General features: G+C 39.6%; 1 protein-coding gene across 3 annotated transcripts in view; it reads left to right on the top strand.

Moving 5' to 3' along the window:
• Positions 1 to 25133, top strand: part of POU6F2 (POU class 6 homeobox 2) — a 496629-nt gene that overhangs the window by 361025 nt on the left and 110471 nt on the right. The window lies entirely within an intron of this gene.

The raw sequence follows: 25133 nt of genomic DNA on the forward strand, positions 1-25133 counted from the left end.
GTTATCTGTTTCCTTCTGTGAGAGGCCAGCACTATAAGTGCACTTGGAGCCTGTAATAATTCCATTTTATGATACTTTTTGAAGGCAGCAAAGATAGCATCCAATTAAAATTATTACTAGCACAGTTTTGTAGCCCCGTGGAGAACTGCATCTACTGTCCATGAGGCATGGTGGTTATTTCTCTATATTATGAATACAACAGTGTCTCACCTTAAGTACTTTGTGCTCTTTTGTTTCTATTTTTCTAAAGACTCTCTGGGGTTAGGAGGGCAAAGAAATTTAGCCCCAGTCTTATGTCCCAGATTCCAACCATTACTCCACAGACTAACAAGTACTCTACATTCATGCCAAGAGCCTCAACCAATATGCATCTTTATAAAGGAATAAAACTTCTATAGGCTTACTTTATTACTGTGAGGTTGAGGGCATCATAAATAGATATTTCAGGCTAATCATGAGAGCTCATCTATAACCTACCTATTAAGAAGGAATGGTAGGTGCATTCGTAAATTTTATATATATATATATAATTTATATATATAATTTATATATATATAATTTATATATATAATTTATATATATATAATTTATATATATAATTTATATATATATATAATATATATATGACTTTAAACTTCAGAAAACCATTTTTAACTTAGGTGTCTTTAAAATAAATTAGTTTCAAAACATAATGACTGTGATGTCATCATATCAGATCCAGAAATTAATAACTCAGCCAAGCCATCCATTCTTTGACTTGCACAATGACATTTTTCCCTGTGAGATTTCAGATGACTCCGTGTATTTGTAGTACTGTGACAAAGTCCAACAGAGTGAGCAACCTGTGGACCTGTTTCAAATGCCATCTCATCCCCCTGCCATAGTGGTGGGCATGAACCTCAGTCAGTCCGGCTCTCCCCAGCTTTATCTCTTTCAATTTGGATTCTCAGTGGTGGCCCAAAGCATTCCTAGAAATGAACACATTTCAGAGAAATGAGTCATTGTGTTTTCCTGGGCACTTGGGCCAGGGCTACTTTCAATTTGAACATTTACATGAGTGGAGTTTAAAGATTTATTTGTACAAATCTTACAATGATGAGACAACATAACACCTTTGACACAAGACTAAAATGAACATGAACCAAAAACTTCTTCCTTGTCCACTTGACAGCTACCGAGAGCAGATGTCAACAAATTTACAAAAAGCATGATTACAGCAACCTTAATGTTGGCAGCATTTGGGATTCAACTTTATTATTCCAAAAAATGAATTTAATGCTTTTTAAGAATACTTACATTAGATGTACCTACATGCCATCTAATTTCTCTATCCCAGGCACCAAAATAGGTAAAATTACCAAAGAAAAATATTGCCCTTCCTTGAGGAATGAAATTGCTTAGGTGTGTCCCCAGTTGTCCTATATAGTCCAATATTCCTTCCTATTAGGTGAAAGTTTTGAGCTCTGTGGACCTCAGCGTTTCCTGAACACTGTCAGTGTTTTGTAAATCTCTATCGGCCCGTGAGATCCCAGTGAAGACAATCCCTGTTGAATGACTGTTGATAGGACTTTAGATGAAGTGACCACTCAGCCTTAGGAAAATAAACTTAGGAGAATTTCCAAAAGTTCTCCTAAACAGTTTCTCATGGAAATCCCAGGGCTGTTTTGTTTTGTTTTGTTTTTACAACAAATGAAGGCTCAGAGCTACATTTCTTTCTTTGGAACACTGAGAAAATATTCTAATTTTTCATTGTTGAAGTTTTAACTTATAAACTTAATAATATGTTTAGAGTACATTTAAATATAGAGGAGTTGTTACTCTAACTTCTGTGGATCTAACAGATGACCACCAAATGAGTGACCTGGTACAATTTTTTTTTTTGAACATTACGGAGCAGATACAGAACTAATTTTGAATAAATCTGTGTCGGTAGGCATAAAAGGACTTTTTTCCTTTACCACAGGCATGTATAAAGGAAATGGAGAATTTTTTGGTTTAAAAAAATTTTTTACACTAGCTGCAGGCTTTTTGAGTTTGTGGAACATGAAATGTTTAAACTTTTTAAAAAGAAAACTGTTTAAAAGGAATTGCAAGGATGTTTAACCGTCCAAAGTAATGATCTTTATAAAGTGTTTTTGTCTGAAGATTATTAAGGGAATAAAGATCAACTAAATTCATATATGGTAGCCTAAATTTCATTTTACAGTCTTTTATGTTCATGTGGGCTTTATCTTTTTACATTATTCAAAAATCTGCTGGAAAGATATTAGTTTATAACTATGCAATGTAGATTATCAGGGGAAAGCCAGTCAATTAGGTTTTTTGCTTTAAAAACAAAACTTTAGAAGACAACAATTATTTCTAAAACTGTGCGGATGCTCCCATATCTTTAGAAAAAAGTAAGTGTAAGTAGGTTGTGTGGTATATTTGGGTGAGGTCATTTCTTTTCTTTTTTTTTCATTATACTTTAAGTTCTAGGGTACATGTACACAACGTGCAGGTTTGTTACATATGTATACATGTGCCATGTTGGTGTGCTGTACCCATTAACTCGTCATTTACATTAGGTATATCTCCTAATGTTTTCCCTCCCCCATCCCCTCCCCACAATAGGCCCCGATGTGTGATGTTCCCCTTCCTGTGTCCAAGTGATCTCATTGTTCAATTCCCACCTATGAGGGAGAACATGCGGTGTTTGGTTTTCCATTCTTGCAATAGTTTGCTGAGAATGATGGTTTCCAGTTACATCCATGATCCTACAAAGGACACAAACTCATCCTTTTTTATGGCTGCATAGTATTCCATGGTGTATATGTGCCACATTTTCTTAATCCAGTCTGTCACTGATGGACATTTGGGTTGATTCCAAGTCTTTGCTATTGTGAATAGTGCCGCAATAGACATACGGGTGAATGTGTCTTTATAGCAGCATGATTTATAATCCTTTGGGTATGTGCCCAATAATGGGATGTCTGGATCAAATGGTATTTCTACTTGTAGATCCTTGAGGAATCGCCACACTGTTTTCCACAATGGTTGAACTAGTTTACAGTCCTACCAACAGTGTAAAAGTGTTCCTATTTCACTACATCCTCTCCAGCACCTGTTGTTTCCTGATTTTTTAATGATTGCCATTCTAACTGGTATGAGATTGTTTCTCGTTGTGGTTTTGATTTGCATTTCTCTGGTGGCCAGTGATGATGAGCATTTTTTCGTATGTCTGTTGGCTGTATGCATGTCTTCTTTTGAGAAGTGTCTGTTCATATCCTTTGCCCACTTTTTGATGGGGTTGTTTGCTTTTTTCTTGTAAATTTGTTTGAGTTCTTTGTAGGTTCTGGATATTAGCCCTTTGTCAGGTGAGTAGATTGCAGAAATTTTCTCCCATTCTGTAGGTTGCCTGTTCACTCTGATGGTAGTTTCTTTTGCTGTGCAGAAGCTCTTTAGTTTAATTAGATCCCATTTGCCAATTTTGGCTTTTGTTGCCGTTGCTTTTGGTGTTTTAGACATGAAGTCCTTGCCCATGCCTATGGCCTGAATGGTATTACTTAGGTTTTCTTCTAGGGTTTTTATGCTTTTAGGTCTAACATTTAAGTCTCTAATCCATCTTGAATTAATTTTCATATAAGGAGTAAGGAAAGGATCCAGTTTCAGCTTTCTACTTATGGCTCTCCAATTTTCCCAGCACCATTTATTAAATAGGGAATCCTTTCCCCATTTCTTGTTTTTGTCAGGGTTGTCAAAGATCAGATGGCTGTAGGTGTGTGGTATTATTTCTGAGGACTCTGTTCTGTTCCATTGGTCTATAGCTCTGTTTTGGTACCAGTACCATGCTGTTTTGGTTACTGTAGCCTTGTAGTATAGTTTGAAGTCAGGTAGTGTGATGCCTCCAGCTTTGTTCTTTTGGCTTAGGATTGTCTTGGCAATGTGGAGTCTTTTTTGGTTCCATATGAACTTTAAAGCAGTTTTTTCCAATTCTGTGAAGAAAGTCATTGGTAGCTTAATGGGGATGGCATTGAATCTATTAATTACCTTGGGTAGTTTGGCCATTTTCACAATATTGATTCTTCCTCTCCATGAGTATGGTATGTTCTTCCATTTGTTTGTGTCCTCTTTTATTTCACTGAGCAGTGGTTTGTAGTTCTCCTTGAAGAGGTCCTTGACATCCCTTGTAAGTTGGATTCCTAGGTATTTTATTCTCTTTGAAGCAACTGTGAATGGAAGTTCATTCATGATTTGGCTCGCTGTTTGTCTGTTACTGGTGTATAAGAATGCTTGTGATTTTTGCACATTGATACTGTATCCTGAGACTTTGCTGAAGTTGCTTATCAGCTTAAGGAGATTTTGGGCTGAGATGATCGTGTTTTCTAAATATACAATCATGTCATCTGCAAACAGGGACAATTTGACTTCTTCTTTTCCTATCTGAATACCCTTGATTTCTTTCTCTTGCCTGATTGCCCTAGCCAGAACTTCCAACACTATGTTGAATAGGAGTGGTGAGAGAGGGCATCCCTGTCTTGTGCCAGTTTTCAGAGGGAATGCTTCCAGTTTTTGCCCATTCAGTATGATATTGGCTGTGGGTTTGTCATAAATAGCTCTTATTACTTTGAGATACATTCCATCAATACCGAATTTATTCAGAGTTTTTAGCATGAAGCGCTGTTGAATTTTCTCAAAAGCCTTTTCTGCATCTATTGAGATAATCATGTGGTTTTTGTCTTTGGTTCTATTTATATGCTGGATTACATTTATTGATATGCATATGTTGAACCAGCCTTGCATCACAGGGTTGAAGCCCACTTGATCATGGTGGATAAGCTTTTTGATGTGCTGCTGGATTCGGTTTGCCAATATTTTATTGAGGATTTTTGCATCAATGTTCATCAGGGATACTGGTCTAAAATTCTCTTTTTTTGTTGTATCTCTGTCAGGCTTTGGTATCAGGATGATGTTGGCCTCGTAAAATTAGTTAGGAAGGATTCCCTCTTTTTTTATTGATTGGAATAGTTTCAGAAGGAATGGTACCAGCTCCTCCTTGTACCTTTGGTAGAATTCGGCTGTGAATCTGTCTGGTCCTGGACTTTTTTTGGTTGGTAGGCTATTAATTATTGTCTCAATTTCAGAGCCTGCTATTGGTCTATTCAAGAATTCAACTTCTTCCTGGTTTAGTCTTGGGAGAGTGTAAGTGTCCAGGAAATTATCCATTTCTTCTAGGTTTTCTAGTTTATTTGCATAGAGGTGTTTACAGTATTCTCTGATGGTAGTCTGTATTTCTGTGGGGTTGGTGGTGATATCCCCTTTATCACTTTTTATTGCATCTATTTGATTCTTCTCTCTTTTCTTTTTTACTAGTCTTGCTAGCAGTCTATCAATTTTGTTGATCTTTTCAAAAAAAAACCAGCTCCTGGATTCATTGATTTTTTGGAGGGTTTTTTGTGTCTCTATCTCCTTCAGTTCTGTCCTGATCTTAGTTATTTCTCGTCTTCTGCTAGCTTTTGAATGTGTTTGCTCTTGCTTCTCTCGTTCTTTTAATTGTGATGTTAGGGTGTCAATTTTAGATCTTTCCTGCTTTCTCTTGTGGGCATTTAGTGCTATAAATTTCCCTCTTATACACTGCTTTAAATGTGTCCCAGAGATTCTGGTATGTTGTATCTTTGTTCTCATTGGTTTCAAAGAACATCTTTATTTCTGCCTTCATTTCGTTATATACCCAGTAGTCATTCAGGAGCAGGTTGTTCAGTTTCCATGTAGTGGAGCAGTTTTGATTGAGTTTCTTAGTCCTGAGTTCTAGTTTGATTGCACTGTGGTCTGAGAGACAGTTTGTTATAATTTCTGTTCTTTTACATTTGCTAAGGAGTGCTTTACTTCCAACTATGTGACCAATTTTGGAATAAGTAAGTGCGATGTGGTACTGAGAAGAATGTATATTCTGTTGATTTGGGGTGGAGAGTTCTGTAGATGTCTATTAGGTCTGCTTGATGCAGAGTTGAGTTCAATTCCTGGATATCCTTGTTAACTTTCTGTCTCATTGTTCTGTCTAATGTTGACAGTGAGGTGTTAAAGTCTCCCATTGTTATTGTATGGGAGTCTAAGTCTCTTTGTAAGAGTCTAAGGACTTACTTGCTTTATGAATCTGGGTGCTCCTGTATTAGGTGCATATATATTTAGGATAGTTAGCTCTTCCTGATGAATTGATCCCTTTACCATTATGTAATGGCCTTCTTTGTCTCTTTTGATCTTTGATGGTTTAAGGTCTGTTTTATCAGAGACTAGGATTGCAACCCCTGCCTTTTTTTTGTTTTCCATTTGCTTGGTAGATCTTCCTCCATCCCTTTATTTTGAGCCTATGTGTGTCTCTGCATGTGAGATGGGTCTCCTGAATACAGCAAACTGATGGGTCTTGACTCTTTATCCAATTTGCCAGTCTGTGTCTTTTAATTGGAACATTTAATCCATTTACATTTAAGGTTAATATTGTCATGTGTGAACTTGATCCTGTCATTATGATATTAGCTGGTTATTTTGCTCATGAGTTGATGCAGTTTTTTCCTAGCATCGATGGTCTTTATATTTTGGTATGTTTTTGGAATGGCTGGTAGCGGTTGTTCCTTTCCATGTTTAGTGCTTGCTTCAGGATCTCTTGTAGGGCAGGCCTGGTGGTGACAAAATCTCTAAGCATTTGCTTGTCTGTAAAGGATTTTATTTCTCCTTCACTTAGGAAACTTAGTTTGGCTGGATATGAAATTCTGGGTTGAAAATTCTTTTCTTTAAGAATGCTGAATATTAGCCCCCACTCTCATCTGGCTTGTAGAGTTTCTGCCAAGAGATCTGCTGTTAGTCTGATGGGCTTTCCTTTGTGGGTAACCTGACCTTTCTCTCTGTTTGCCCATAACATTTTTTCCTTCATTTCAACTTTGGTGAATCTGACAATTATGTGTCTTGGAGTTGCACTTCTCGAGGAGTATCTTTGTGGTGTTCTCTTTATTTCCTGAATTTGAATGTTGGCCTGCCTTACTAGGTTGGGGAAGTTCTCCTGGATGATATCCTGCAGAGTGTTTTCCAACTTGGTTCCATTTACCCCGTCACTTTCAGGCACACCAATCAGACATAGATTTGGTCTTTTCACATAATCCCATATTTCTTGGAGGCTTTGTTCATTTCTTTTTACTCTTTTTTCTCTACATTTCTCTTCTCGCTTCATTTAATTCATTTGATCTTCAATTTCTTCCAGTTGTTTGAGTCGGTTACTGAAGCTTGTGCATTTGTCACATAGTTCTCGTGTCATGGTTTTCATCTCTATCAGTTCTTTTAAGGTCTTCTCTGCATTGATTATTCTAGTTATCCATTCATCCATTCTTTTTTCAAGGTTTTTAGTTTCTTTGTGCTGGTTACTTAGTTCCTGCTTTAGCTCTGAGAAGTTTCGACTGAAATGTTCTTCTCTCAACTCGTCAAAGTCATTCTCCGTCCAGCTTTGTTCTGTTGCTGGCGACAAGCTGCGTTCCTTTGGCGGGAGAGATGTGCTCTGATTTTTTGAATTTCCAGCTTTTCTGCCCTGCTTTTTCCCCATCTTTGTGGTTTTATCTGCCTTTGGTCTTTGATGATGGTGACGTACTGATGGGGTTTTGGTGTGGGTGTCCTTTCTATTTGTTAGTTTTCCTTTCTCACAGTCAGGACCCTCAGCTGCAGGTCTGTTGGAGTTTGCATGAGGTCCACTCCAGACCCTGTTTGCCTGGGTATCAGCAGCGGAGGCTGCAGAAGATAGAATATTGCTGAACAGTGAGCGTTGCTGTCTGATTCTTGCTCTGGAAGCTTCATCTCAGGATGCACCCAGCCGTGTGAGGTGTGTTGTGTCAGTCTGCACCTAGGGGATATCTCCCAGTTAGGCTACTCAGGTGTCAGGAACTCACTTGAGCAGGCAGTCTATCTGTTCTTAGATCTCAACCTCCATGCTGGGAGAACCACTGCTCTCTTCAAAGCTGTCAGACAGGGAATTTTACATCTGTAGAGGTTTCTGCTGCTTTTTGTTTAGCTATGCCCTGTCCCCAGAGGTGGAGTCTACAAAGGCAGGCAGGCCTCCTTGAGCTGCGGTGGGCTCCACCCAATTCGAGCTTCTCCCTGGCTTTATCTACTTAAGTCTCAGCAATGGTGGGCACCCCTTCCCCATTCTTACTGCCTCTTACTGCCGCCTTGCAGTTAGATCTCCGACTGCTGTGCTAGCAATGAGGGAGGCTCCATGGGCGTGGGACCCTCTGGGCCAGGTGTGGGATACAATCTCCTGGTGTGCCGTTTGCTAAGATCCTTGGTAAAGCACAGTATTAGGGTGGGAGTTACCCGATTTTCCAGGTGTTGTGTGTCTCCATTTCCCTTGGCCAGGAAAAGGAATTACCTTCCCCCTTGTGCTTCCCAGGTGAGGTGATGCCTTGCCCTGCTTCAGCTCTCGCTGGTCGGGCTGCACCCATGGATCAGCATCAACTGTCTGACACGCCCCAGTGAGATGAACCTGGTACTTCAGTTGAAAATGCAGAAATCACCCATCTTCTGTGTTGCTCACACTGGGAGCAGAAGGCTGGAGCTGTTCCTATTCGGCCATCGAGGTCATTTCTTGAGATGAAAAAAAATTAATAGTGTTGGTGGGTAGTGACACTCTAAACAGAAAGTCTCCAAATACCTCTTACCAGGCTTTTCTGCAATACTGCAGTGTCATTTTATTTCACTCTTTTATTCAATTCCATGAAAAGGATTACATTTACAAAACCAAGTTGTTGTTTTAAGACAGATATGAGTCTAAAGTGTTATCCCTTCAAAGAAGCCCAGGTAGGGGGATCACTTTGTTTATTAATTTTGATCACTCAGCATTATAGGAGGTCTGGTGGTCTAAAGCAGACTCTAGAAGCTGGCCCCTGGAGGTCTGTCTATAGATTCTCCATTGAGATTCAAGACCCACCCACCCATGGCTTCATTCTTGCCCAGGTGGCTTGAGGAGAGAAGTTCTAAACAGGAAATGCAAGGGCAGAGGTCTTTAGGGCCTAGCAGTCCCTGTAAATAAGTAAAGTAATCTTGGCTGTAAAACCCAAATTCAAATTTATAAAAACAGTGTGTGGGACAAACAGAATGCACTGTGAGCTGAATTTAGTCCCTGGGTGCCAGGATGGAGAGCAGTCCATACTCCTTATTTTTGCTCAAACCTACGGTCCACAGGCTGTGCCTGAATCCGAAACTAAAAATATAGACTATGTTTGATAGAAGCAGAAACATAAATGGAAGCAATCTTTTGAGGCAAAAAACATGATCTAGGTAAAAAAAGAAAAAAAAAATTTCAATATGTAATTTTAATCTGGATAGAGACCCTATAAGTATAAGAATGGTGAAATAAAAGCCTCCTTTCTATGACCTTTAAGAAGAATTTTCTTGAAAAGAAAACTCCTTGGGAGTTTTTATTTGCACTAGTAAAATTTCAGACATCTTATAAAAGCCCTATTGTGCATATATTCCCTCTTGAGTAGTCTGGAGATGTGCTGGGCATGGTTGGAGCCCAGTCATGGTGTGGGTGGAAGAGGGTAACCAGAGGGCTTGAGTCCCCTTTCTAATTCTGACCCTGCCTCCAACTAACTTATAACTTGGGATAGGTCACTTTAGCTCTCTGGACTTCATTTCCCTCATCTGTGTGGTCTAAGGTCTTTTTCAGGCCCATGAGTCTATAATCTCAATGTTAGTAGGCCTCTGGAATTTTATTGGCTATTGAAAACTCGATGGTCCTGAAGATTCTCTGAGTATTCTTCAAGGTCAGGTTAATTTCTTCCCACTCAGCTGGGTGGCAGAGTGAAAAGAGAGTGGAGGACAAACATAAGTGGGATAATGATAGCAGAAGCAGATTTTATCTTAGCCAGAGAGTCCAAATTAAAGTCAAGTTTTTATCCTCAGAGAGTCACTGCTATAAGCTCTGGTCCTAGATTGCTTTTCCACACCTATACATTAGAGAAGCTTAAGAAACCAAATGCTGCATTTAACCTTGGCCTCCTGCGTACCATCTTGCATGGCAGGATGCAGGATAATCTTTTCCTTTTCTTGTTCTATTGCACGTTTTAATAAATAACAGAGGGAGAGAGAGATCAGTAGGAATTGGAGAGTGAAAGCTATCTGTGCTTGTATGAGGAATGAGGGGGCACGGTCACCTCCTCGGAGGTGAAGTTGCTTGAGAGCATAAAATGTATTCTCAACCATGTGCATTTGCTAATGGAAAGATCTGGTTACCTCTCAGGCACAGCAGAGTAAAACTGCATTGGAATCCCACCTCTGTTGCGCAGTGGGCATCGCCTTCTGGTCTTCCCATTTGAGATATTTTCCCACTGGCAAACTTAGTACTAAGTTACAAAGTGCATATGTGGTGGGAGAAGGTGGTACATTATCACTTTTTAAAACAAAGAGCCCAAAGCCTTGAGAAGGAGCCAGATCTGTAGGACTGTCAATTTCTATAAAGCTAATGGTCTCCAATCATGGGTCTGCCCTATAGAAAAGACCCAGTGTCCTAGGCCAAACCACCTCCCCCCAGCAATTAGTCTTAATCAGTTTACCACAATATTACTCAAGACTCCGTAGGTTTTTTCATTTATAAAATGGAGGGGGTAAAATTAAATATTTTCTAGAACTCCTTCGGTTCCATTGGAGTTTTATGTTACAAACCCCTAAAACTGTGTAGAGTTGGGTGACTATGAGGGTGTATTCATATAATTCCTTTGTGTGGTCACTGTAAATATAGAACTCAGACATCTCTCACCTACACGGGGCTAAATCACTATGCAGAATTCTCCTAGCCAGGACTGAGACGATGGTGAGGCTTGGAAGCACTCATCTCAGATAGAACTTAAGGGTATTCTCAGAAATTCAGATAATGTTTGAATGAAATATCTTCAAAAATCAAAATGAATGCCAAAAGTCTATGAATAACAAAATTTCAAATTTTTAAATGCAGGATCAGTAACAGTATTGAGCCATATTGGAGTCTGAGGCAAAAGAAAAAAAATCAGTCATATGAACATTTGGTGATCATGAATTTTTGGTACTCATTCTTATTTTTAAAATATTGTATTAAGATCTTATTCATCTTGATTACTACGTTTCTGGACACTCCTTTAAATCTGGTGCCTGAAATGAGTGCCTCATTCATCTCACCCTCATCCCTCTCAGCTTGGGTACTGGCTGTGTAAATGATTTAGTTAGCAAAAATCCTCCAAAGTCAATGACATTGTAAATCTGTCCATTGTAAATTTCGGCCAAGTCTTTGATCTCACTTTCTAGTTGAACATTGCACCAAATTTTGCACAGTAGAAAAACAAATGCATGTTGGATAACAAATTGGGGCAAGGAAGGGGCTAGAAATCCATCTTCCCCATTGCACAGATTTAATAAAGCAATCATTTTTGATTGAACTGAAATGTTATGACAATCAAATAACTCTTTTGGCTGACATTTTTCACTGAACTAATTTATGATTTTATGAAATTAAGTAAGTCTAGTAAAAATAATAGAAGTATCACTATGTAGACAACGTTCTCCCAAAGCAATCCAAGTTCTGAGGACCTTTGGAAAACTGGAAGAGTCCACGTGGGGTAGGCAAGGCTTCCTCTTGGACTAAAGAGCCAAAGAAACTATTATGATGGAAAAGAAAATCCATCTAAGCTCAGAGAGTTAACATGAAAATTAAATATAACATACTTATGAGAATGCTTTGTGTGCTATAAATTTGTTAAGCAAATGTTGATTGGCCTAAAGATATAAAAGAGCATGAATTTATTTCTGTTTATACTACCTTCCAGAAAATTGAGAGCTTCATTCATGATTCACTCATTCAGTGAGAGGTCGGGTGGGAAATGTAAATCCTTTACCCAACTGTATTAAGTACTGAATAAAATAAACAAAACATATTTACCCATATACTCTGCAAGGGACAATTTTTCCTTTTATGAAAGAAAGAGAATCTCCTTAAAAAAACCCTCAGTTCAACATTACTGACATTTCAGAGAATTTATTACAAGCATTTGAGATCCAGGAGGAACAACAAAGTTTATATTGCTTTGAGAGTGGCAGGGGAAAAATTAGTTTACCAAGAATCTACTTATATACTGCAGTGCTTCTTTGTCATTGTCTAGATTTACCATTCCTGGGTACTGCTCCGTAGATTAGTCAAATCATGTAGAAAGGATAGTTTAACAAAGCAGGAAGCGTGTTCACACCACTGGCTCTGGAAACTTACGTCAAGTAGCGACAGATGATGAGGGTGCCAGACTCAAAGGAGGGTGGGAAGATTCTTGTGGCATTTGAGCATGGCAAGTGATCACTTCTCAAAGAAAAGAGAACTGCCCTGATTCTGACAGTGGGGGCAGAGCCATGGTCTGTCTGCAGCAAACTCAGCAAAGAGCCTAGAGCCACATACACTGTCCAGTCCCTTCGCTGTTGGATGGTGGTCGATAAAGTCTAGCCCAGAATGCTTCTGAAACACTTTTGCCTTCATGTGCATAGATGCAAGGTCTAGTGGCAATTTGAGACGCCCAAAATATGCTGGCTGGCACTTTGCTCTGAATGAGCAACGCTTGGCCAGTATTTATGTGAACTTAATACAATATTCTAGTGCTTTCATGATCACAAGTTATTTCTCATTTTGTAGCTTCAATTCATTTCACACAGGTTTGGGGTAAAATTTCCACTGGTTTTTAAATTAACTTTAAAAGTGTAGACTTTTAAATTAACTTTAAAAGTGTAGACTTTTAAATTAACTTTAAAAGTGTACTTCAAGTACACTTCAAGTAACTTTAAAAGTGTAGACTCCAGGTTGTAAAGAAAGCACTTTTATCATGATCTGTAAATATTTATTGAGCACCTGTGCTGTGCATTGTCCTGGAGAAGGTTTGCAGAACAGACAAGATGGTGCCTCAGAGAAAGTGTTGTCTTTAGAAGCAGATGGACCTGGGTTTCAATGCTCGCTCTGCTGGACATTTGAGTCAAGTCAGCACATCCTTCTGAGCCTCAGTTTCCTCACTGGTCAGACAGTTGGTGTGGGGATTAAATGCAGTGGCTTATGTGAGAGCATCTAATTTGGTTCCCGAAGATAGCTGGCACTCAAAAAATGTTAGTATCCTGCCTACCTTTTTTCCGTCCTTGACTGTAGATGTTGTAACCTGTTGGGGAATATGAGACAAACACATGCACTCAAAGTTGAACAAAAAGCAAATAGTCACAGGAATCTAAAAATGTATGTTGACACAATAAAAATGATGCCCTGCAAATGCACAAAAACCCATAGTAGCTGGAATGAGGCTAATGATTGCATGTCAGTTTCATAGCATCATCCTGAGTCAGAGAGGTACGGGGGATTTCTGAGGAAAGGGGTGAGGAGCACACACAGTACAGGGCAAACCTACACTAAAGGTCATCTCAGAGCTGTCCAAAGGGTTTAGAGCAGAAAGAAAGGACTGTAGCCGTGCACTCACGTAATGCTAATATTGCCTAATCGTATGATCTTAAAGACTTCCAACTTAAACCCACAGAACCCCAGTTTCCCCATCAATAGTATTATTACTATTATTATTATTATTGCTTTTATTTGAGACAGGCTCTTACTTTGTCACCCAGGCTGGAATACAGTAGCACAAACACAGCTCCCTGCAGCCTCAACCTCCCAGGCTGAAGTCATCCTCCCACCTCAGCCTCCCGAGTGTCTGGGACTACAGGCATGTACCACCATGCCTGGCTAATTTTTGTATTTTTTGTAGAGATGGGGTTTTGCCATGTTGCCCAGGCTGGTCTCGAACTCCTGGGCTCAAGCGACTCGTCTACCTCAGCCTCCCAAAGTGCTGGGATTATAGGTGTGAGCCACTGTGGCCAGCCCATCAGTATTATGATTAAGAACCAAGAATCATTTTTTCCTTCGAAATTCCCAAAGTTGTGGTTTTTAATATTTGGGTAAAGAAGAAGAATATTTTGGGTAAAGAAGAAGAATCTTGATGATCTCACTTCTGCCACTAACTAGATCACTAATTAGTGACCATGGGCAAGTCACCTAATTTCTTTGGGACTCTGTTGTGTCACTTGTTACATGAAAAGTTTGTATTAGATGATCTTTAAGCCTTTCCTATCTCCACATTCTATTTATGAAATAACACAAATAACGTGGTTTCAATTCTATGGAAAGAAAGAACAATATATGTACCACACCATAACATACATCACATATTCAGTACTCAAGAAATACTCTGATTCTATTTGGCTACTATTTGCCATGTGTTTTGAAATTTACGAAGTACATTTTTAATATTTATTTCATTCATTGGCCTCATGAGTTCACAGTTCTAACTGGAGTAACCATGATCCTTTACCTATGTATCTTTTACTAAGTTCTTTGGTCTCTCTTTTTCTCCTCACCACAACCCAGAACAGGCTAAAATCACCTTTATTCCAACCCAAAGAATCTGAATCTCAGAAAGCTCAAGCAAATTTCTCAACATCACTAACAAAGGCTGAATTGGGATTTCAGATCTAGTCTGTCTGACTTCAAAGTGTCTCTATTTATATCTTACCACCTCTGCAATGTTCATTTGGTTGTTAGTGAAATATATATTCTTACTTTCCTTATTGGCTCCCAGCATTTTCCAAGTTAGCATTTCTCAAATTTCCTTCAACAAAACACTGATCCAAAGAAATTTTATTGAAAACAGATTCCATGGTGAGTAGGCAGGTAGATAGATAGATGGGTAGATAGAAGCGCTGCATACTATATGCTGTTCCTATATGTTTCGTAAAGATTATTTGAATACTGAAAGCTAAAAGACATCCTGCAGTAGAGATGTCTAGTTAACACGATTTAACCAAGAAATTCTGAAACCTATGAAACCACTAGAGCCTTTTATTTCACATAATGCTAATTAATATCTCCTGTGAAAAATCCTTCAGGAACCACCGCTCTAAAGCCTCCTTAGTTGTGAGATCAGCACAACTAAAATAACCTCCATTTCCTTGTCCGGGACAGTATGTAGAAATCCACAGACTATGTCCAATAGTCTGGGCCATGGAGAAAACCAAGTATAGAAAGGTGAGAAAGAGGGAAGGAAACACTTAAAACTAAAGCAAGAGATGAGAAAGCTGAAACAGTATGGTTCTGATAACTGACAATGAGGAAAATCACTTCATAAAATACCTGACTGGGTTGCTTCTCATGGCAGCTGAAGTCTTGGAGACTTTCTCTTCCAGATAGTCTTCCCTTCTTCCTCCCTTTTCTTCATGGCCCGTTGTTTCTCCTGCTAACACAACTGGAGTCCTGCCTCCCCATGCCAGGGCATGAGAATCATGGCCAGGGTGCTCTTGGACCACGTAGCCCCTGCAGACCCACGGGACCGACAGAACTGGGAGAGTGTATGCCTTCTCCCCTCCTCACCTGCACCCTCCTCATCTTTTGACTGAAGAATTTCCAATGGTCAGGAGATCCCCCAGCCCCTGGCACCCTCATTCTCCACCCTTGCATTTTAAGAGGGTCTGGATTCCAAACAACAGGTCACATCAGTCTGAAATCTGTATGGTAAGCCGGGACTAAGTTGTCTAGAGCACCAAGCTGTCAAAACTCCATGTCTGTGGGGCATTGTCTTAGTTACAAGGCCCCTATCCTGCTCTTTTTCTATTTCCTGTTTTTAAATATGGACTCTCAGAATCACTGGTGTTTTCTGTCTCTTTCGTTTTCCACTGTTCAGAACTAAATTGGGCATTCTGGCTGAAAATACCTGTCCTGGGGCCCTGTGAGTGCAGAGCCAAGGCAGAGAAAGGCACCATGTTGAGGCATGCAGGACAGGAGCCCCCATGGCCAAGGTTCACGTGCCCCTTGGAGTGGCTGTCTCCTGGATAGGGCAATTCTGTGTCCTTGGCCTTCGCAGCCGCAGATGAATGCAGCAATGGAGGGGTGCCCTGCATTTGTATGCTGTCAGCTCTGTGCTCAGAACTAGTAGCTGTGTGAGAAGGCCCAGTTGGGCTCCGATCAGTGCAACCCTTCCAGCCCACTTTGTCTGAACTGTAGTTCGACAGGGCTCAGCCCAGCACCTCCACTTAGTTTTCTACACCAGGAGATATTTAACTGTCATAAAAAAAAAAGTAAAGTTAGAGATTCCATTTTTTTTTTCTCAGCTGGACTCCATATCCTCTCAGAGACTAGCTGCTCTTTCCAGACCTGAGTTCTCTGTCCTCGTATTTTGATGTTGTGACTGTGGCATTTAAAGAGAACAAAGCAACATTTGGGGTTCGGGGAGAAGATTTAAGAGAAACCCCTCACTCCCCCCAAGGAAAGCTCTCTGGAATCTGGTTGGCTTGGAAACTTTTTTTTTTTCATTAGATAAAATATAAATAATCTTGAACTCCTGTCTAAAGTTCAAAAAGGAATATTCCTTAGAGCAGTTACCACCTCCAGTAGTCTGCACTCCATGGGAGGAATCTAACCAATCTAAGGCTAAAACCGAGTGGTCTTTGGGACCAACCTGAGGCAGAAAGTTATGAAAGGCAGAAAGCAAAGATGGGTGTTTTCCAAGCTCCCTGCATGCAATGATCACATTAAAGCCATTTGACGCATCTTCAAGGCACAGCCTACATGTTATATTTATTGCTAGTGAGCCTCTCAAGTGAAAAAGTGAGCATCTTCATACCAGAAAGGAAGACCTGCATGTAATCAAATATTTTCAGGGCCACTTGGGCCTTGCCTGGCAGATGACTGTCTCTCCCTCTTCTTGTCTCACCCAAGCCACACCATCTTCAAACAGTTGAGACCATGCCTGCACTCCTATAGCCATATTTTGTTCAATTCCTTTGTATTCTTTTCCAAGAGAAGAGTTTGCAAGTTTACAGCAGTGGTTCCCAATGTTGGCTGTATGCTGGGATCACCTGAGGAGTTTATTTGCTTGTTTGTTTGTTCGTTTGTTTGTTTGTTTTGTTTGAAGATACCAGTGCCCTGGGTCCCACCCAGAGATTCTAATGGAACCAAAGTGGGCACCAGCATTTTTTAAACTTTCCAGGAGACCCCAGTGTGCAGCCAGCTTTGAGGACAACTATGTATGGTCTTGTAAATAGGCTTCCAATTATTCATTTCTAAAGAACAAATTCCTACCCTTTGTTTATACGAAATGCTGTTTGCCCTAAGTATTGATTGCATGAGTCAGCACTGACTTTACTTTTATGATATAATAAGACTGGGTCTTCATTTCCGAAAAGGATGAGCCAGCATCATTTGTGCCCTACCCCTCCCCAGATTCACAGCCCAACAGGAAAGGAAAACAACCCTGTCTGTGCTTTGTCAGCCACCTGGGCCTCTCCCAGACTCTGGAGTTGAATTATTAGTCCGATATCTGCAGAAAAATCTCAAACCTGGTGATTCATATTGATATTTAAAATATAATAGGGAAAGTAAATAAATAATCCTTTTCATAATCTTTAACATCTTCTCAAAACAAGAACAATTGCTACTGATTGAGAGCCCATTAAATGCCCCACTGCTGCTAGATGTTGTCTCATCTAGTTTAGAGTAGGGCTTTTCAACTTTTATTTGCATATGAATCCATCTGAAATGCTGGTAAATGTAGATTCTGATCCAGAGCCCACCCCAGATGCTGCATTTCTAACCAGCTCCGGGAATGCTGATGCAGTGGGTCGCTCGTCTCGAATGGTAAAGCGCTACTCAATGGACCCCACCAGTACCACCAGCTCCATTTCACAGATGAGGACATTAGGTGTGAGGACCTGTAAGAAGTAAGATTTAAATTCAGATCTATGTGATGTCAAAACCTCACCCACTGTGCTAATCTGCCTCTTGTTAGTCTTCTCTCACGGTGGAATTTTCCTCTTTCTAAAGTGATGTTATTTAAATTACATGACTCCTGGAGTCATGGAGGTAGATAGCACTGTTGGAGGAAAGACTCTCATTTGCCCACCTCCCTGATCTTTCTTGTAGCTTACATCTTTCTCATAGCTCCTGATCTAAATCTTCATTGATTATTGCTCAGCAATCAGTAACTCTAAGGTTGGGGTTGAGGACAAGTCCATTGTTTTTCTTTATTAAATATGCTAATTTTGTTGAAATCATTTCTACAAAATTGAAACACCAATGAAGAGATTAAAGCGTCTGGGGCCACTAACTAAATTAGAGCTGAGATAGCTAACAGAATCCCTGTGAGAAGTCAGAGGGTCTTATGCTAATTTGTAGGCCCCAAATCATCTTGCTATAGGACTGTGAAGATCACACATACCTGTCCCCATTGTCTTTCATGCAGCAATCACAGTGCATTTGAGATTGCCTGCCTCAGCGAGGGGAGGCGGCAGCTTCTCCTAACACCATAGCTTCAACACTCTTTTTTGAGAGCAAAACACAAGATACATGGAAAAGAGTAGCAAACTGATCCTTAAACTGTAGAGGCCATACACAGAATCAGACTGTGGTTCTTTTTACCTGATTTCAGATCCTGTAGTGGTGGTTCGGAGAAATTCCTTAACCTCTTGAGGGCAGGGGTGCAGGAGGACTGTGTAGAAAATGATATTCATAGTAAGCATACTCCAGTCATATGTTTGTTTTCAGAAATAGTCACTCCTGTTTGAATGGGGAATTTACTTTATAATAATTGAAAGTGCTACCATCATTGCAAGACAATAGTTTCAATTTTTTCAATTTTGGATTCAGGGGTGCATGTGCAGCTTTGTTACAAAGGTATATCGCAAGATGCTGAGGTTTGGGCTTCTATTGCTTCCATCATCCAGATAATGAACATAGTACCCAAAAAAAGGAAGTTTTGCAGCCCCTGCCCCTTCCTACCCTCCTTCCTTTTGAAGACCCTAGAGTCTCATATTCTCATCTTTTATGTCCCTGTGTCCCCAAGATTTAGCTCCTACCTGTAAGTGAGAACATGGAATATAAAAACACATTTTCTTGACAAAATGGAAGAAATGTCTTCAAAACCACCCACCCTTTCGAAGGTCTTTGCCTGACTTTGCATTTCCTGCAAGGAGGCAGGTGGACCCAGGAACCCAGGCACAGCTGGATGTTTGCCCAATGTCTTTTTGCCCCAGATTGGACGGGAGGGTCCTGCTGATGGGCTTTGGGAAGAAATCTCATTCATACTGTCATCTTCAAAGAACAGAAACCTACCAGAACTTGTGGAAATATCAGCCTAAGGATGCATACATGAATGCATGGGTTGACCTAAAAGAAAACAAATTGGGAAAATAAACTCTTACGCCCTGCCAACTCCCACCCAATATGTGTATAGCTGTCTCCTTGCACTAAAGGGTTAGACTATTATGTACATGTGAACTACAAATCTTCATAGTCACATGCATGTATTTTCAATATTTGTATGTATACATACTTGCATTTGCTTAATATGTACATATGCACGGATTTATTTAAAATGCTTTAAAAATGTATTTAAAGTCATCTAAGGGATTCTGTAAAGGGTCCACTTATGGGGTGATCCACGTAGTTTGGGCAAATCAGTGGAATGGGGAAACATGACATTGTCTGGGGCTTTTCTTCCTTTCCTTTCCTGCCTGGGACGTTTTGAGAGAATGACTAAGCAGTGCTGGAGATTATGAATTTGCTTAAGTGTGAATGGCTGATTGCCGAGCGGGAGGCCCGGCCCTTCCCGAAGGTGATGGACTGGGGCTGCAGGTCTTCACACTTGATGCCTGGATTTGACTCGGAAAGTCTGCCAAGTCTTTTACTCGGAAATTTATCTTAATTAGATCTGAAAGACCTGCCACAGCAGAATAGTCACACCGATTAAAATGAAAAACAGGAGAAATTACTGATCAAATTAATCATAATGTCGGGTTACAGCTGTAGGTCTGATGTAATTTGCCACTCCAGTGAGTTACATCGGCCCAGGCCCGGGAAAGGAAGCTGGCTTTACGCTGATCCGTAACACCCGCCCGCTCCAGGCGGCCCGGCAGGAGGCTGATTCCATTCATTTTCCTGGCTTGCTCTGACCTCCCTGCTGCAACTGGAAACAAATCAGGCACCAAACAAATGGGAGGTGGGGGGAACAGGGAGGGTAAACAGGAAATATTTTCTTTTCCGAGAGACTGTACTATTGTACTATTTCAAAATGGTGAGCTTTTTAATCTTGGCCCGGCGGGCTTGGGGCCCTGTGCTTGTTTGGCTTTGTGCTTTTGTTTTTTCCATTTAACCTCCTTTTAGTTTTACGTGTGGTGACCTGACATTGATTAGATGCAGAGCGGGAATCAAAAGGTCAGAGGACAAAACCTTTAGCTCTGAGCAATGGGAAAAAAACCTTTAGAAAAATCTCCTTGCCAACATGGCTCTTCAACTAGGACATGGATTGAAATAATCTAAAGTGTCACAAGAGAGGAAGAAGAAACCTAGGCTGTGAGATTTGCTTGTTCCAACATAGGTATGGTCCTGGTATTCTAATGTTTAGATAAACACCACTTTATACCATACCATGTGTTCAGGGTTGATGTGGACGGAGTATAGCATTTTTTAAAGAAAACACATCAGAGTCTAGATCCTTTTCGTTGTTTGTCCTTGAATCTGACTGTAGTTAACTCTTATCTCCCCATTAGAGATTCAAAGAAGGAGACCCTAAAACACACCCCAATCTAGCCATTTCATTAGGAATTCTCAGAAGTTAGAATTTAGGAGGAATATATGACTTCTTGCTAACCGTTTCTGCTTTATTGGGAAACTAAATAAAGAGAGTTCAGCTTTTCCTGAAGGAAATTATCTTAAAACAGAGATTATTGGAAAGGAGCAGGGAGAGGAGGTCTCCTTCCCAATCAATAGTTATCAGTTGCCTTTGGAGCACTAAGAGCTCTCTTCTTGACCATATGATAGGTTGCCCAAATTCCATTTTTTCATCACTGGGCCAGATGTTTATGCTCTCTGCCCCCAGTCTGAAAAGGCTCTCCCTCCCACCAGGAATGAATCTGACACATTTTTAAAATGAGGATCCCTTGAACCAAGGAATAGGAAGACAGGCATTCATGGAAAACAGGCTGGCCCTGGCACTCGAGAGGCTGTGCCTTGGACCTTTCTAGGGATCCTTGTGAAGGATTAGGTGGGACGATGTGCCCGGATTGGGGAAGGGCATTGTGTTTTTCATGACATCATGAGTGATTGCTAAATTGGTTTAGTAGTTTGTAATTAGCATTTTTAAAAGAAAATAATAAAAAGGAGTAGAAAATGACAGGGCACAGAAAGGCTACACATTTTTTAAAAGACACTTTTCTTTAAGTGATATACAAATAGACATATATATAGTTACATGTTGAGAGATAGATATAATTGTACATGTATTTTTGTATGTGTATATATGTGGGCTTGAGATGTAAAATGTGTTTCTTCTTATGAGACAAGGTCAGAAGAATTTGAAAAACCCTAGCCTGAAAGACCGAGCTTTTCAGGTAGACAGAGATGAGATTTCTTAGGTGTATAACAGGCCAGGAAGCAGGTATATCAGTATCCCAACGTATTGCATGTGATGATGAGCTCCTAAACACCAAAACACCCTTCCCAACAGTCGAAACGATCGAAAAAGAAATGCCCAGCACTCTGCCCGCCAGCCTTCACCCACACACACACATCTTGCAGGGAACTTCAAGACTCAACATTATACCACTGCCTATGTGGTTGAAAACACACAGCAGATTAATGGTTTAACAAGTCTATTAAAATGAGAGACTAAGTAATATGTTAAAAGCTGACAAGTAGTCCCACCAAAAATGAGTAGATAATTCTAAAGAGAAAGTGAAGGGGAAAGAAACAGTGGGAAGTGCAAGCGATCAAAATTCTTTGCAACATTCTTGATGAAGATAACAATTACTAATAAAAGAAAGAAGAGCTATTTATTGTTATAATTAGAACCATGCTTGGCACATTGTAAGAACTATAAAAGCCTTGCATGTTATGATGACTCCTTTGAAATTGTTTCAACCTCATCCTTCTCTGCACTATCTTCACAGTGCTCTTTGGGAAATGTGGGCTTGATTTAAATGCTTTAAATCAGTTTATTATATCTGGGAAGAAGTGTACATCAAAGTAAGGACCACCATTTTCTAATTAACCTGTTTCCTTTTCCCTACCATCTCAATAACACATGGTAGTTCTTGATATTCAGAATATAATAGGCAAAGAAGCAGGTCTTGCTAATACTTTATAGATCTGATTGATCCGTGGGTTAAATCGTGTTACCCAAAGCATAAACATATTATAAAGAAGATACGGAGACCCAAAGAAAATGAAAGTGGATCTCCCACTTTGACTGCACCTCACACCCCACTATTGGATGCCTGGGACTCTCACATGACACAACCTGGCTGCTTCAAACCCCACTGCAAGAGCAGACAAACACACATGGAATCTCCCAGTATGAAAACAATGATCCAGTTTAAGAAACAAAAACACTGCTGGGCATTTAACACATGCCAGACACTGTCCTAGGTGTTTTGGGTATGTTTTTCTATGTATGCCATGCAATTACTTATGAAAGAGAGGAAACTGGGGCTCAGAGGAAGCTGGTAACTTATCAAAAGCCCCACAATTTGTAAGAGATGGAGCTGGAGTTTGAGCCCCGGTCGGTCTGACCCCAAGGGATCCTCCTACCTCCTTTTAACCAGGGTAGTCTCTTTGCAAGTCTACCATCCAGGTAATCACTAACATTTCATTCTCAGGACTGTTCTGGCTTGGAGGATAAATTATTTGACCTTTTACTCTAAGCCGGTGACCATGCCACCTCCAACATTTTTCCAAACTGCATCCACCTGATTTCACTTGACTTGATGCCACAAAAGCTAGGAAGTTTGGATGATTTCTAAATTTAATAAGAAGATGGAAAAAGTAATACTTATACATGTATTGTGTTCTCTCTACAGCCAAAAATGCCATGTTATTAAAATATTTGCAGTTCCACCTCTCAATGGGAGAAGTAGCAAAAACAAAAATAAATAAATAAATAAAAACTAAAATGTTTATAAAGTCAAAAACAAAAAACAAAAAACAGTTTGCAGGTGGCTTGGAGGGGAAGGGGCAAAGGGTTTAATAACCAAGGGTGGGGGCTTCAGAGTACAAATTGCTCTAGTGTCCCTTCTGGGTGGCCTCTGAGGGTACTTCAGAGCAGTCGTGATTCCCACCTTGACCACATGTCAAAACCACCTGCAGAGATGTCTTCAACAAATGAATTTTGAGAGAAAGAGAGAGACTGAGCTAGGAGAATTGGACTTGTAGATCAAAAGACACAGCACCAATCTCATTATGTGAGCCTTATTTAGATTACAATTCAAGCAAACTGTAAAAATGAAGAAGTATGACATTTATGAGACAATTGAAAATATGACCACTGATGGATATCTGATGATATGAAAGAATTATTTTTAATATTTTTTGGTGTGATAGTGATATGTAGTTTTTTTTTAAGAGTAGCTTTTGAGGATACCTACTGAAATACAAATGAAATGATGGCATGTCCTAGGATTTTTTTCTAAAATGATGTTGAAGGAAAAAGAGTAATGTGGGTGGAGGTGTTTGGGTGGGGTACAGATGAAAGAATATTGGCCGTGAGGTGATAATTATTGCAGCTGGCTGATGGGTCCGTGTGACTTAATTATACTATTGTGTCTTATTTAGGTGGACTTAAAATTCCTCATAAGAAAAAATTAAATTAAAAAGTTTTAATCAGATGGGGATTCTTTAATCATACAAGTTCCCGTCACCCAACCCAATAACTGCAAAATCAGAATGTTTTGGGTGTAGCCAGTGATTTTGCTGATCAGCAGGGTTTAGGAACTACTGCTCTATAGAGTTGTAAACAATTTATTCATAAAGAGATATTATTTAAGGCTCAAGGGCAATACACACACACAAAAAAATGGTTAATGGATTGAGCTACAGCATTGTGAGAATTTTAATAGAAAGATTGAATAACTGAAGATGGTTGTTCATTAATATCAGTTAATATTTCCTCAGTGATTCTCTTGAAGAGTAGAGGAGTCGGACCGGGTGTGTTTTATGGTCCTGTCAGACTCTGAGATCCTCTGGCTAACCCTGAGAATAGGACAAAAGGAAGTGGAGCTGTACTTCTGTATTTAAAAAAAAAAAAAAATTGAGTATGACAAGAAGATGCTTTTATTGTCCCGTGAATTAAACTTTGGAACAGATAATAAAGAAAAGTTAAAATGTCTTCTTGGCAGCACGTTAAACACAGGCCAAAACCTTACTGCATAGATCTGTGAGTCTTATTCACCTCTGTTTCCTTCATGCCTAATATGGAACCTAGGACATGGTACATATTTAATGTGGCTATTGAGTGCTATGACATTCTCAGGTTAGTTTGCTTCTTAAGGTGATTCCCTTAAGAAAATGATTTTTTTTTTTTCTGGCTTTAGTATGAGAGCAGAAAGAAGGAAACTAATACAGAAAAGGTACCTAACAAATACAGAAAAGGATTTGCTCATCTACACTAAGTTTGGTTTTGCAAAGAGAAGTACCACTTCTAAGCCTCATTGTTGTTTGATCATCTCATTGGCCTCAAGGATTAGGATGGCCAGTAGAGAGAAACACCATATAACCCAACAAGATACTCATATATTTTAAACATTCTCTGCATTTATTATAGAAAAATATTTTGTTATAAAAGTTTACAGTTCAGAGTTTTCTCTTCTAGAACTGTAAACAGCCTTTGCATTAAAATATTTTTATGTAAAATATATGCTCTCCTTCCTAATTTATGGAAATAGGAAAATTGGTACATTGGAGCTTTAATTTATTAAATGATCACATTTCTAGACCAAAGAGATAGGGAGACATAGCAAAAAGCTGGAGGAATGAAGTCTTGTTTTGTTTTTGAGATTCCAGATGCTTTCTGTAACAGTTGATCAGGGAGCTGTCAAATGCACTGATGAGAGGTTTCCCAAAGTTAATTTTTCTCATAATACAATAACCAAATTTGCTTTAACACTTGAAAAGGCCCATCCATACTAAAAAGAATCACTTGCTTAATCCTAAAATTAAAGGTTATTGCATGCAAGAGAAAATAATTACATGCTCAAAGTATGGAAAAAAGAAAACTTTTTTTAATATGTAGGTATTTGTATAATTAAAGACTAAT

The sequence above is a fragment of the Piliocolobus tephrosceles genome, chromosome 8 (genome assembly GCF_002776525.5).
Source record: "Piliocolobus tephrosceles isolate RC106 chromosome 8, ASM277652v3, whole genome shotgun sequence".
Classification (NCBI taxonomy): Eukaryota; Metazoa; Chordata; class Mammalia; order Primates; family Cercopithecidae; genus Piliocolobus; species Piliocolobus tephrosceles.